At 39.0% G+C, this 14,943-nt stretch overlaps 1 protein-coding gene across 1 annotated transcript in view; it reads left to right on the forward strand.

Annotated features, from left to right (window-relative positions):
* The window catches only part of CAPN13 (calpain 13), a 77,280-nt gene that overhangs the window by 16,649 nt on the left and 45,688 nt on the right, over positions 1–14,943 (forward strand). The window contains exon 2 of the mRNA XM_068185970.1: positions 11,464–11,646. The gene's annotated coding sequence lies outside the window, so the exon portion shown is untranslated. The remainder of the gene's footprint in view (positions 1–11,463; positions 11,647–14,943) is intronic.

A 14,943-nucleotide genomic window follows, 5' to 3' on the forward strand; every position in this document is an offset into this window, starting at 1 on the left:
CTGCTTGCTTTCTGCTTGCTTTCTTCTTGCTTTCTTCTTGCTTTTTGCTTGCTTTCTGCTTGCTTTCTTCTTTCTTCTTGCTTTCTTCTTGCTTTCTTCTTGCTTTCTTCTTGCTTTCTTCTTGCTTTCTTCTTGCTTTCTGCTTGCTTTCTGCTTGCTTTCTTCTTTCTTTCTGCTTGCTTTCTGCTTGCTTTCTTCTTGCTTTCTTGCTTTCTGCTTGCTTCTTTCTTTTTGCTTGCTTTCTTCTTTATTTCTGCTTGCTTTCTGCTTGCTTTCTGCTTGCTTTCTGCTTGCTTTCTTCTTGCTTTCTTCTTGCGTTCTTGCTTTCTGCTTGCTTTCTTCTTGCTTTTTGCTTGCGTTCTTCTTGCGTTCTTCTTGCTTTTTGCTTGCTTTCTTCCTTTCTTCTTGCTTTCTGCTTGCTTCCTGCTTTCTTCTTGCTTTCTTCTTGCTTTCTTCTTGCTTTCTTCTTGCTTTCTTCTTGCTTTCTTCTTGCTTTCTTCTTGCTTTTTGCTTGCTTTCTTCTTGCTTTTTGCTTGCTTTCTTCTTGCTTTCTTCTTGCTTTCTTCTTGCTTTTTGCTTGCTTTCTGCTTGCTTTCTGCTTGCTTTCTGCTTGCTTTTTGCTTGCTTTCTTCTTGCTTTCTTCTTGCTTTCTTCTTGCTTTCTTCTTGCTTTCTGCTTGCTTTCTTCTTGCTTTTTGCTTGCTTTCTGCTTGCTTCCTTCTTTCTGCTTTCTTTCTGCTTGCTTTCTGCTTGCTTTATTCTTGCTTTTTGCTTGCTTTTTGCTTGCTTTTTGCTTGCTTTCTTCTTGCTTTCTTCTTGCTTTCTTCTTGCTTTCTTCTTGCTTTCTTCTTGCTTTCTTCTTGCTTTCTTCTTGCTTTCTGCTTGCTTTCTTCTTGCTTTTTGCTTGCTTTCTGCTTGCTTTCTTCTTTCTTCTTGCTTTCTGCTTGCTTTCTTCTTGCTTTCTTCTTGCTTTCTTCTTGCTTTCTGCTTGCTTTCTTCTTGCTTTCTTCTTGCTTTCTGCTTGCTTTCTTCTTGCTTTCTTCTTGCTTTCTTCTTGCTTTCTGCTTGCTTTCTGCTTGCTTTCTTCTCGCTTTCTTCTCGCTCTCTTCTCGCTCTCTTCTTGCTTCTTGCTTTCTTCTTGCTTTTTGCTTGCTTTCTTCTTGCTTTCTTCTTGCTTTTTGCTTGCATTTTGCTTGGTTTCTTCTTGCTTTTTGCTTGCTTTTTGCTTGCTTCCTTCTTTCTGCTTGCTTTCTGCTTGCTTTCTGCTTGCTTTCTTCTTGCTTTCTGCTTGCTTTCTGCTTGCTTTCTTTTTTCTTTTTGCTTGCTTTCTTTTTTCTTTTTGCTTGCTTTCTTTTTTCTTTTTGCTTGCTTTCTTTTTTCTTTTTTCTTGCTTTCTTTTTCCTTTTTTCTTGCTTTCTTCTTGCTTTCTTTTTTCTTTTTTCTTTCTTGCTTTCTTCTTGCTTTCTTTTTTCTTTTTTCTTTCTTGCTTTCTTTTTTCTTTCTTGCTTTCTTTTTTCTTCCTTTCTTTTCTTTCTCTTTCATTCTTTCCTTCTTTCTTTATTTTCACTTCTTTCGTTGTTCTTTCATTCTTTCGTTCTCTCTTTCTTCGTTCTCTCTTTCTTCGTTCTCTTTTTCTTTCGTTCTCTCTTTCTTTCCTTCTTTCCTTCTTTCCTTCTTTCCTTCTTTCCTTCTTTCCTTCTTTCTTTCATTCTTTCTTCTTTTCTTCTTTCATTCTTTCTTCTTTTCTTTCTATCTTTTGTTCTTTCTTTACAAACTTCTCTATCTCTCTCTATTTCTTTGTTTCCTTTCTTTCTTTTTTCTCCTTTCTTTTTTCTCCTTCGTTTTTCTCCTTTCCTTCCTTTTTCTCCTTTCTTTCCTTTTTCTCCTTTCTTCTTTCCTTTTTCTCCTTTCTTCTTTCCTTTTTCTCCTTTCTTCTTTCCTTTTTCTTCTTTCTTTCTTATTTTCTTCTTTCTTTCTTATTTTCTTCTTTCTTCTTTCTTTCTTTTCTTCTTTCTGTCATTCATTCTTTCATTCGCTCTTTCTGACCTTTTTGTTTTTTCTTCTTTCTTTCTTTTGTTCCTTCTTTCTTTCTTCCTTTCTTTTGTTCTTTCTTTCATTTTTCTTTCTTTGTACTTTTCTTCCTTCTTTCCTTTCTTTCTTTCTTTTTCTCCCTTTATCTTTCTTTTTCTCCCTTTCTCTTTCTTTTTCCTGCCTCTTTCTTTTTCCTGCCTCTTTTTCCCTCTTACTTCTTTCTTTTTCCTCTTACTTCTTTCTTTTTTCCTCTTACTTCTTTCTTTTTTCCTCTTACTTCTTTCTTTTTTTTTTTGTCTTTCTTCTTTCTTTTTTTTTGTCTTTCTTCTTTCTTTTTTTGTCTTTCTTCTTTCTTTCTTTCTGTCTCTTGTTCGTTCTTTCTTTCTTACTTTCGTTCTTTCGTTATTTTTTCTTCTTTCTTCTTTCTTCCTCTTTTATTTCATTCTTTTTCTTCTTTTTTCGTTCTTGCTTTCATTCTTTTTCCTTTTGACTTCTTTCTCTCTTTCTTCTTCTCTCTCTCTTCTTCTCTCTCTTCTTCTCTCTCTTCTTCTCTCTCTTCTTCTCTCTCTTCTTCTCTCTTCTCTTCTTCTCTCTTCTCTTCTTCTCTCTTCTCTTCTTCTCTCTCTCTTCTTCTCTCTCTCTTCTTCTCTCTTTCTTCCTTCCATTCTTTTTCTTCCTTCTTTTTCTTCCTTCCATTTTTTTTCTTCCTTCCATTCTTTTTCTTCCTTCCATTCTTTTTCTTCCTTCCATTCTTTTTTCATTTTCATATTTCTTTCTTTCTTTTCTTATTTTTCTTTCTTTCTTCCTTTCATTCTTCCTTTCTTTCTTCTTTCTTTCGTTCTTTTTTTATCTTCTTTCTTCTTTCTTTCTTTCTTCTTTCATTCTTTCTTTTTTTTCTCCTTTCTTTCTTTCGTTCTTTTTATTTCTTTCTTATTTTTCTTTCTTTTTCCTTTTCTCTTTCTTTCTTTCATTTGTTCTTTCTTTCTTCCATTTTTCTTCTTTCGTCTTTCTTTCATTTGTTCTCTCATTCTTTCTCTTTTGTTCTTTCATTCTTTCTTTCTTGCTTCTTTCTTCTTTTGTTCTTTCTTCTTTATTTCTTTCATTCTTTCGTTCCTTCGTCTTTCTATCTTTCTTTCCGTCTTTCTTTCTTTCCGTCTTTCTTTCTTTCCGTCCGTCCTTCTTTCCGTCCTTCTTTCCGTCCTTCTTTCCGTCCTTCTTTCCGTCCTTCTTTCCGTCCTTCTTTCCGTCCTTCTTTCCGTCCTTCTTTCCGTCCTTCTTGTTTCTTCTCTCTTTCCTTCCTTCTTGTTTCTTCTCTCTTTCCTTCCTTCTTGTTTCTTCTCTCTTTCTCGTTCTTTCTTTCTTTGGTTCCGTCTTTGGTTCCGTCTTTGGTTCCGTCTTTCGTTCCTTCTTTCTTTTTTCTTCTTCTTTTGTTTTGTCTTTTCTTTCATTTCTTTCTTTCTTTTGTTCTTTCATTCTTTCTTTCTTCCTTTTTTTCATTCTCCTTTGTTATTTCATTCTTTCTTCTTTTCTTTTCTTTCTCTTTTATTCTTTCATTCTTTCTTTCGTTCTTTATTTCCTTTTTTTACTTCTTTCCGTCTTTCTTTCCTTCCGTCGTCTTTCTTTCCTTCCGTCGTCTTTCTTTCCTTCCGTCGTCTTTCTTTCCTTCCGTCGTCTTTCTTTCCTTCCGTCGTCTTTCTTTCTTTCCTTCCGTCGTCTTTCTTTCTTTCTTTCCTTCCATCTTCTTTCTTTCTTTCCTTCCTTCCATCTTCTTTCTTTCCTTTCTTCCTTTCATTTTTCTTCTCTCTTTCTTTTGTTCTTTCTTTCTTCTTTCTTTCTTTTATCTTTTTCTTCCTTTCTTTCATTCGTTTTTTTTTTAATTTTTCTTCTGTTCTTTTTTCTTTCTTTTGTTCTTTTTTCTTAATTTTGTTCTTTCTTTTCCTTCTTTCTTCTTTATCTCTTTTCTTTTTTCTTTCTTCCTTTCATTCGTTCTTTATTTCATTCCTTCTTTCTTTTATTCCTTCTTTCTTCCTTTCTTCTTTCTTTCCCTCTTTCTTTTTTCTTCTTTCCTCTTTCTTTCATTCTGTCTTTTCTTTCTTTTCTTTCTTTCTTTTATTCTTTCATTCTTTCTTACTTTTTTCTTCTTTCTTTTTTTTCTTTCTCTTTTTTCTTTCTTTCTCTTTTGTTCTTTCATTCTTTCTTTCCTTTTTTACTTCTTTCTTTCTTTCGTTCTTTCTTTTTATTCTTCTTTCCTTCTTTCTTACCTTCTTTCTTTCGTTCTTTCTTTTTACTTCTTTCTTTCGTACTTTCTTTCTTTCTTTCTTCTTTTTTTCATTTTTCTTCTATTCTTTCTTTCTTTTTTCTTCTCTCTTTCTTTTGTTCTTTCTATCTTCTTTCTTTCTTTCATTCTTTCTTTTCTCTTCTTTCTTCTTTTTTCTTTTTTCTTTTTTGTCTTTCTTCTTTCATTCGTTCTTTCTTTCGTTCTTTTTTCTTAATTTTGTTCTTTTTTCTTTTTCTTTCTTTCTTTTCTTTTTTTTTCTTATTTTATTTTCTTCTTACTTTTTTCTTCTTTCATTCGTTCTTTCTTTCGTTCTTTTTTCTTAATTTTGTTCTTTTTTCTTTTTCTTTCTTTCTTTTCTTTTTTTTTCTTATTTTATTTTCTTCTTACTTTTTTCTTCTTTCATTCGTTCTTTCTTTCATCCTTCCGTTCATTCTTCTTCTTTCTTCTTTCTTTCTTTGTTTTTTCTTCTTTCTTTCGTTCTTATTCTTTCCTTTTCCTTCTTTCTTTCTTTTTCTTTTTCTTCTTTTGTTCGTTCATTCTTTCTTCCTTTTTTTTTCTTTCTTTCTTTTGTTCTTTCTTTCTTCTTCTTTCTTCTTTCTTTCTTCTTTCTTTTGTTCTTTCTTTTTTCTTCTTTCTTTCCTTCGCTATTTCTTTCATTCTTTTTTCTTCTTTCTTCTTTTGTTCTTTCATTCGTTCTTTCTTTTGTTCTTTTTTCTTTCGTTTTTTTCTTTCTTTCTTTCTTTTTTCTTTTTCTTCTTTCTTTCTTCTTTCTTTTTTCTTTTTCTTCTTTCTTTCTTTTTCTTTCTTTCATTCTTTCTTTCCTTTCTTTTTTTTCCTTTCGTTCTTTCTTCTTACTTTCATTCTTTTGTTCTTTTTCTTTCATTCTTTCTTTTATCATCTTTCTTCTTTCTTTCATTTTTCTTTCTTTCTCCTTTATTTTTTCTTTCTTTCTTTTTTCTTCTTTCTTCTTTATTTATTTCTTTCTTTAATTCTTTAATTCTTTCTTTCTTTTTTCTTTTTTCTTTCTATCGTTCTTTCCATCTTTCTTTCGTTCTTTGTGTTTTCTTCTTTCTTCTTTCTGCTTTTTCTTTTTCTTCTTTCTTTAGTTCATCCTTTCTTTCATTTTTCTTCATTCTTCTTTCATTCTTTCTTTTGTTCTTTCATTCTTTTTGTTTCTTTTTTCTTCTTTCTTCTTTCTTTTTCTCTTTTGTTTTTTCATTCTTTCTTTCGTCTGTCTTCTTTCTTTTGTTCTTTCGTTCTTTCTTTTTTGTTCTTTCTTCTTGCTTTCATTCATTCATTCTTTCTTTTGTTCTTTTTTCTTTCTTTTGTTCTTTCTTTTTTCTTTTTCTTCCTTCTTTAGTTCACCCTTTCTTTCATTTTTCTTCATTCTTCTTTCATTCTTTCTTTTGTTCTTTCATTCTTTTTGTTTCTTTTTACTTCCTCCCTTCCTCTCTTCCTCCCTTCCTCCCTTCCTTCCTTCCGTTTTTTCTTTCTTTCCTTCTTTCATTCTTTCTTCATTATTTTGTTCCTTCTTTCTTTCTTTTTTCTTCTTTCTTCCTTTTATTCTTTCTTTCGTTCCTTCTTTTGTTCTTTTATTCTTTCTTTCGTTCCTTCTTTCGTTCTTTCTTTCGCCTTTCTTTCTTTCGCCTTTCTTTCTTTCGCCTTTCTTTCGCCTTTCTTTCTTTCGCCTTTCTTTACTTTCAAACTTCTCTCTTTCTTTCTCTCTCTCTTTCCTTCCTTCCATCCTTTCTTTCTTTCTCTTTCTTTCCTTCTTTCCTTCCTTCTTTCCTTCATTCTTTTTCTTAGAGATAATTATCTCTGTTATCTAGAATATAGATAATCAGTGAAGAACATTAGTTGAAATGTCAATGAAAAGTGACAGAAACATTCACTAGGGACCATATGCTGTTCTCTGCACTGGCATCTCACTCTGCATACATGGCTGTGAGCCCCAGCTAAGTGCTTATCTAGCTATTTAAGGTATTTAATTAATACCTCAAATAGAGTCCCAATCCTCATTTTTCCATGTACTGATAGAGCAGAGCAAAGAGAGCTGCCCTGTTATCAAAGCACACCGTGCAGCTCTGAGAGGAGCCTTTCATCCTGACAGAAGAGCTCAGGGCTGGAGCTGCTCTGAGGCAGGAAAAGGGAGCCTGCTGCCAGCCCAGTGTGGGGACAGAGGTCACAGAGCCTGGGAAAGGTGGTGGCAGCTGCCATGCCCGTGCTCCGCGGGGATGCGGCAACCAGGTGGAAAAGGAGAGCAGAGCACACAAAGCCTTTCTTTTTAAGGGAGCTGCAGTGATGTGCTGCTCTGTTAGTCCATGCAGGTCACAGCTAGCCCCCACAGCTCTTGGGAAGCAGAATTTGGGGAGAACAGCTTTCTCCATTGGGGATTTGTATGTTTGAGCCCAGGCTGAGTCCTGATGCTGTGATGCTCAGGATGACTGCTCCGGGAGGGCACCACTGGGCTCTGTGCCTCAGATTTTCCAATTGTGCTCTACAGCTTCACCTCTTGCTCTTTGCCTCTCTTTCAGCTCAGATGGGATTCAGTCCTTCACATGTCCTAGAGCACTCACCAGAGCCATGCTGCAAAGGGACAAATACTCTCTGGTTCCAAGTTCATCCTGGTAAACCCCTAAACTCTTTCTATACAAGATCTTCTTGTTTTTTGGGTTTTTTTTCTTCCTCTCTTGCCAGCAGGCCTCAGCAGCAAAACTGTCTCAATTGCTGGAGGAGACCACTTCTGTCTGGAGCTTTTCCCCATGGACTTGCCACCCTTCCTATGCCTTGCAAATCAGAGGTCATATTCTCCTTTGGTTTTGGGCTGAGTAAATCTAGTCTCCAGACTAAGCTGAACAGCTTTCTTTATGAGCAGTGCTTTGCTTTTTACTTGTGTCAGTCAGATGAGAAAGCTCAGATGCATCTGGCTACAAAGTCATCAGGATGAGAAAACTCAGGCTGGTGATGTTTTGGCGAGGTTCTTTGGGGGTTTTTACTCTCTGACCCTGTGATGTTGGCAAGTGCTGATGCTGTTACAAAAGCCATGATATTACTCTTATTTTGGCCAAAATAATTCTTGGAGAGAGACCAAATGGGTCTCTAGTGAGTGGGATACAATGTGAGGACTACTTTTTTCAGAGGAAAAACACCAGGCTTAGGTACCCTGAGTATTCCAGGGAAACACAGCATGATCCTGGGAGCCTTGCACCATCCTCCCTGGGGCTGCAAGGAGAGCTGCCTGCTGTCCAGAAGGCAGAAAAGCTCTGTACCACTCTTACCTAACATGGTAACTGAGGTGATCACAATTTTTTGCTGACATTGCCATGAGGTCTGTAGGTATCTCACCATCCTCTCTCAAGACAGCCTTTCTTTTTAAGCTGCCTGGGTACCCTGCAGGTGTGTATGCTTGGGTTCTACTGCTTCAGGAGAGGTCACCTCTGCTGGATCAAGGGAAGATGAAGCCGGAGTCATCAAAATCATACGCTTTCTCTTTTTTCTAATCTTTTAAATTTGCAAGAATTTGGTGATGGATTGTTAGTTTAAAAGATTAATTCAATTTCTCCTTCTATGCCATTATTTGTGTTTTGCGGAACGAGTATGTTCCAGCAATGGCCAACACTGTCAGCATCCAGCACAGCTGCTGTGTGAGGGAGAAGTTCCCCCAACACTTCTCAGAGGACAAGGCCAGGGTGTCATGTCTGTGGCTTCCAGCCAACTCATGGCCTTAATTCCCCTGTGATGGTATTAGGGTTTGCCATCATTTAGCTTCAGATCCCTCTGCGCCGATTTGGATATGAACCCCATTTTTAGGTTTTGGGTATGTGCTGCAGGATATGGAATCCCAGAGGAGGTGTCTGGCTTGGCTCAGGTTGCAGCCCTGAATTTCTCCAGGTGTTGGATGTCTTGGAGGAGTGAGGAGGAGAGGTGGACAGCAGGGTGGAAAGGTGGAATGCCAGTAGTACACCCTTGTTGGCACCTCACAAATGTCAAGATGTCAAGGAAGAGGAATCTGTGCCGTGCATGTAGGTAGTCAGTCAAGACTGAGGCAAGGGCTGGGAACCTCAAATGTTTTTAGTAAGCTGTCAGAACGATCTGCAGGCCAAGGATTCGCTTTTAGAGGATGGCAGGAATGTTTCTGGAAAACAAACAAATGTGAGACTGTCACAATCTGTTCACACCAAGACAAAAACAAAAAAGCGTGAAATAAATTTTCTTGTACCGTTGGGGCTTGAAAGAGGCTGGAGGCAGAAATGCCTAATAAGGGCTAATATACTGATGAAAACAAGAGCTTCATTTTGATGTGCCTTGCACAAAGGGCTATCTCTGGAACCCAAAAGCTGCTTATGAAGATGTAGATGAAGGATATCAAGGAGAGAGGAATAAAAGTGCTCCTTCACTTACCTTTCCAAACAGTTGCTAGCAAGGTTTGATGAAGCGAAGCAGCAGTGCTCTGACCAGGTGGGAGGCTATGTCATTTGCAAGGACAATGTCATGATGGCTCTGTTTGAAAAATGTTTTGATGTTACTCCTGGTGATAGGATAGGCCTGTTCTCAAGGAGAGTTTCACTGCTGGCTGCTGAGAGGCCAAACTTTTGTAGAGGTTTTGTTAGAGATTCGGTATTCAAAGTGCTACCACATTCTGTTCCTCATTCAAATGAAAAACAAAGTCCAAAATTTCTTGGGAAATCACATTCTTAAAAATCATGTCAGACCAAATGCAGAGAGCTATTGCAATAATACTTGAAATCTTTTTTACATTGCAATGTTAAACCTTCTGGATAATGCAGAGATGAGCCTGAAGTGATGGCGTTTTCATAAGTAAAAGTTGCAACTATTGCAAAATCAGAATGGAGCCCAATGGCATTATTGAAATGTTTTTGTCTTTCTCGTGGTGAAATTTCATTGTTAGTGTCTTTCATGTTTGACAGAATTGCATTTTTCTGAAGGAAAAATATTCCACTGGGAAATTCTAGTGCTAATATGGGTGTCAGTAGCAGGCTGCCTATTTTTTTTTATTTTTATTTTTATTCTCAAAGAATTCCCACTGTGGTTCTGAAGTCAGTGGATATTTCTTCTGAAAACAGGGCTCTAGAGAGAGATATTTTTCAAATCAAATCCCCCCTCCCCAAGTGGCAGTAGGATCTAGCTCTGTGGATTCATTATGTACTGTTAAGCAGCTGCCACATTTCACTCCAGCAACAGTTGTACTTCATTTATGAGCAAAATGATTCATATGTGAATGTGGCAAAAGTGCTGCAGCTCGTGGTGAATTTGCACTGAGGAGCAGCTCGTGGGTGAGGATTGGGTAAAAACAGATGCTGAAGTAGGACTTTGTTACTTGCCTGATAGTTTTTACAGTCATAAAAATTTATGTTTTAGAAGGGCAGGTCCTGCCAGAAATAGGAGTGCATAAACACAGAGCAAAGGAGCTTGTTTATGATTAATATTAATCATAGCTCCCCTGTAACTTGTGTAAGAGAAGCAAATAAATGGTAACACTTGACCTATATACAAAATTATGAATGAAGAAATGAAATGGATTGATAGTATTCTTACATTAGTTCCATAATGCAAAAACAGTGGGATGCCCAATCACTGCAGGAAATGTGACAATGATTGAAGGATGATTCTTCTTTTACACAAAACCTATTTGTGTTCACTACCCTGGAAAATTTCCCAGCCTGTTTCTTTTATTTACCACAGTGTAAATTAGGAGCCTTTCTGCTAAAAAGAGTGTGATCTTCACAGGGGTAAGAGCAGCCGAAGTAAGAAATTAAGGCATATGTCTGAAATGCTGCAAAAAATTACAGTCTTAATACTTCAGTGCAGAAGCTCTGTGGGAGGAGTGAGGAGAGTTCCCTTTCTTAAGGCCAAGGCTTCCACTAGCACTTGGGCAAAGTCATGCAGCTCCCACCCAGACATCCTTGGAAGATGATGCAAAACTCGCTGCCTCAGACATGCCGCTGGCTGCTGTGCTGGTTTTAACTGGCTTAGGGTTATTTTTCTTTACAGTGGCTGGTATGGGGCTACAGTTTGGATTTGTGCTGAAACCAGTGCTGATTACAGAGGTGTTTTTGTTATTGTTTGGCAGTGCCTGCACACATCAAGGCCTTTTCTGCTCCTCACCCCACCCAGCAGTGAGCGGGCACAAGGAGCTGGGAGGGGACAGAGCCAGGACAGCTGATCCCCACTGGCCAAAGGGACATCCCACACCACAGGGCATCGTGTTCAGCAGATAAAGCTGGGGGAAGAAGGGGGGATGTTTGGAGTTACTGATTTCCCCAGTAACTGCTGTGTATGATGGAGCCTCTCTTCCCAGGAGATGGCTGAACACCTGCCTGCCCGTGGGAAACAGGGAATTAATTCCTTGTTTTGCCTTCCTTGGGCACACAGCTTTTGCTCTGCCTTTTGAGGTGTCTTGTCCTCAACCCATGAGTTTTTTCACTTTTACTCTTCCAGTTCTCTTACTGATCTGGTGGTGGAGGAGTGAGTGAGCTGACAACTGCTGTTAGACCATGACATCCATCCAGAACAGCAGTCTACCCTCAGGAAAGCCAGGCAAAGAGGAGATATAAGCATTTAGTTTACAATCTTTTTTTAAAAAGCCTCTGTGTTGTGCAAATTTTTTGGTGTATTTTTATCCCAGGGTAGAGAGGAATAAAGATTCACTAAATTCCAAAAATCTCTGATGCCAAAAATCTGTGGTGCCAGCTGAGACCTCACAAGCCATGTGGGCTTCACAGAAAACCTGGGTTCAACAGCACTTGTTGGTATTTGCCCTCTGGTGCCAGTACCCAGTGAAAGGGGAAGCTGTTGGTCCTTTTATTTGGGCTTTACCAGCCCTGAGGCAGTGCCTTACAGTGCAGAAGTGGTTTTGATTTTTCAGTGATCTTTCAGCATCTTTTGTTCATGAGTAGATTAAACTGCACATCTACCCTTAGATGGATTCATGTCCCTGCTCTGCAAAAGCAACCTTTAACTCAGGGGAATTGTTGGCACTTGCCACAGTCTCACAGGGTACCACTGGAAGAAAATGCTCCTGCTGTCCCAGTGCACAGCCCTGTGCACTTTACTCAAATCCTTCTGGGTTTTTTTTTTTTTTTTTTTTTTTTTCCCTTTTTTTTTCTTTCTTTTTTTTTTTTTTTTTTCTTGCAGGTTTCCACAGATACTTAGGGTAGCAAATAATCCCAAGACTCATTACTGCACATAAATCCCTCAGCGTTCTGGGATTCCTTCTCTGGAGCCACTGCAAAAATGGACACATCAATACAGCCTTCTGCAGAAAAGCTGACAATCTCAAAATGGGCTCATGCTGCAATAACTGAAATCTCCTGCCAGGTTGGTGATGGGGCTTTCTAATCAACTTTGCAATGAATATTTCTTAAATCATGTTAATCCACCATTTAAGCAGAGATATCAGTTCCAGACAATGAATCCCCACACCTGGAGGGGGATATACCTGCCGTTTCCCAGGAGAGGAGGCGATGAACAGTGCGCCTGCTGTCAGAGGAGCCAGCAGCTATGGCATTTATCACCTCACAGCTCCTACGCTGCAATGAAGGAAATCTTTGCTTCTGCTGCAATCAGCTTTTATTTATGTAGTGGTTATGGAAAACAGCTCTTAAAGGAAAACTGCACCTGTTTTGCCCTCTGAGGCAGATTTTGTTCTAATTTACATGGATGCATTTCCTATTAGAGTTTGCTAAATGCTAGGGTCTCATGAAGAAATGAAAGCCCTTAAATGCGAGCAGGCAGAGTGCAGTACGCAGCTTTCAGACCCACAGAGCTATAGTAAACACTGATGAAGAAGATGAACTGTCCTTTTCATGAGCACTTTTATGTTCTCATCTCCCATAGCTCCTAGGAACCAGCTGCTATGTGAACTGTTGACATCCAGCTCAAAGAGACTGCAGACCAAACAGAAAGTCTTGGGAAATTCCTGAGCCCAGGTGATTGTAGGATTACTTTGGATAAGTAAAGACTCATGGATTGATAAATTTTTCTGTTAATCCCCAAAGTGAACTTCATGAACATTCACTCCAGAGTAATTTTTCATTAACAAGCTGTGATAACTTGAAAAGGAGAGGGTAATTTCTTGGCTCTTTGAGTCCCACTCCAGCTCAAAGTAGGTTAACTTCTGAGTTAGGTGGTGCTGCTGATGTCCTTGTCCACGTGAATATCTCCAGTAATTCTCTGGCTACCTGTGCCTGGGCTTAGCTACTCTGAAGATCTTTTTTATCTCCAGCCACGTGTAATTTTCCTTGCTGCTCTGTGTGCCTGTTGCCTCTGCCCATCTGCTGTGCACCTTCAAGAACAGCCTGTCTCCACCTGCTCTGGAACTTTTGGATAGTGGGAGAGTGCAATTAGGTATCTCTCCTGCCTGAGCAGCCACACTCTCTGCTCTCTTCTCTCACATCATGTGCTCCAGCCCCCTGACCATCCTGGTGTGTTTCTGCTCCACTTGCTGCACTTTCAATGCCCCTCTTACACTGGGCAGCCCCAAACTGAGTATAGCACTGCAGATATCATCCCAAAAGTACTGTGCAAAAGGGAGGGGTCTCCTGCCTTCACCCACTGTCCTGCAACTCGTACAGCCCAGGGGGCTGTTGGTTTGCTTTATTGCAAGGTTACATCGCTGTCTCTTGTTCAGGTGGCTGTGCACCAGGACTTTTATTCAAATACATGCTTGCAGGCTGTAGGAATACACTTAGGATTGCTGCCAGGGAATGTGTCCCTGAGAATGTGCTGCCCACATTGCCTTGAATTTTGGGCCTCTTTAGGCTGTCTCAGTTTGGTCTCCCAAAAATAAATGTTTCCACATTTTTGCTAGATACTCTTTAATTATTTGGCTTTGGGCTTTAGCATAATGGAGGTCAGTCCCTTCCTAAATAAAAGGATAAGTTCTACTTCCTCAGGCAGTCCTGGAGGAAATAAGCTGCCCAAGTAAACTGATGTGGAATTTAAGTGAGAGCCCAGCATAAATGCTAACTGGCATTGGCCTAAAAATATCTGCTGATTTTACTGCTGGAGAAAGAATGACACGCACCTCTGATAACTTGTCTTGTGGTGAGTCCTGCCAGGCTGTGCCTGGATCCAGAATGATTACTGCATTTCCTGGTTGTTTGAGGAGGAGAAAAACAGATGAGAGGTGAAAATAAACCTGTTTTCCTCTGAGAATAACTGCAGCTGAAGCCACAGTTGGCCACAGGATGCTCTCCACAAACATAGGTCGACAGAAAATTCATTGTGCATGGCTAACAGAAGTGTGTGTGTGTGCATATCTATATCTATATATATGTGTATCTTCATGCTGTGATATCTCTATGAAACTATTACACCCATGCCAGATTGGTTGTTGAACTTCAGCTTGGTTACGTTTACTCAAGGCGTAGCAAAAGCTTCCCTATAAAGGAGAGCAGGGATTGGGCCAACCCGTGTCTCTCTGTTGGTGTTGGCTGGACTTACTCCCGAGGCACTGCAGGTAAAATACATCCCTTTGCTGTTTTATTTAGCACAAGATGAAGCAGGTGAAATGCAAGTAATAGGGCTGGAAAAGCACCACAGATACATTGAGAGGGATTTGCCTTGGAGAGACAGAATAAATTAGAGTCCCTATCCTTAATGTTACCTGGAGGGAAAGAAAAGATGAATTTACCATCCTAGAAGTAGCCTCCTTTGTAAAACGGTAAGTTGTCAGAAGTAATTGGATCAAGTGGGAGTAGAGATTCTAAGATGAGGAGGATTCTATAGTTACTGTAGGCTGATGTTAAATGAGGTAGAAAAAAGGTATCTGGAACTGTCCTATGCTGTGTATGCAGAACGAGAAGAAAATTGGCTTAATAAATAGCCAGAAGGGAGTACTTCACAGGCTGTTGGGAGCAGAAGGTCGTGCAAGATGCCACTGGGAAAGTTATCTCCTGGAGGGTTGCCAGAGTTGCCTGGCTTTGGTTTTGATTTTCTGTGGTACTCAAGGCTTTTGCACAAGATGTGTACAAGGAGCTGTTGTCCATCTGTGGTTTGGGATGTCCACATTCTGGTCCCTGCACTGCATCCTCAGCTTGCTGTCTCTGTAGGAGCCTTCTGGCTCTCATTTGTTTCTTCCTCTGAATGCTGGAGGGATAATAAACTCACCCTTTCCTTCATTATAAGATAATTCTGGAACTGAGTCCCTGAAATTTCCATAATGCTTCAAGTATGTGAATGACAGGATCTTAGAGGAAAGAGTGCTGGTTTTACTGTAGCATATATTGAATATTATGGGGAGATGAAATGTAGCTTGATAGTTTGGAGTGTTTGAGAGGAAACAGGGGAAGAAGAGCTGCTGGCTTTTCAGCTCTTCTGGTACTCTTCGTTGTGTTTAAGAAAATTAGTTGCTCTTTCTAAAGTACAGAAATTCAGCTAAGCCAACATATAATGCAAATGTTTTGAGAAAATCAGTGGAGAGGAGAAGGTTCAGCTATGAAGTACACATGGTTTCTAATTGCCTATTTCTACTTTCTACTCTGTGAAAAATACCAAAGCCATTGAAGGAAATGATGTCTGTACTGTGACATAAATCTTTATGCAAAGTGTGATTAGCTGTCAGTAGCATTTGCCACCATTGAGTACCTGATTATAGTCGTGGCTTGACGTCTT

Source organism: Anomalospiza imberbis, chromosome 3 (assembly GCF_031753505.1).
Source record: "Anomalospiza imberbis isolate Cuckoo-Finch-1a 21T00152 chromosome 3, ASM3175350v1, whole genome shotgun sequence".
NCBI classification, from domain to species: Eukaryota; Metazoa; Chordata; class Aves; order Passeriformes; family Viduidae; genus Anomalospiza; species Anomalospiza imberbis.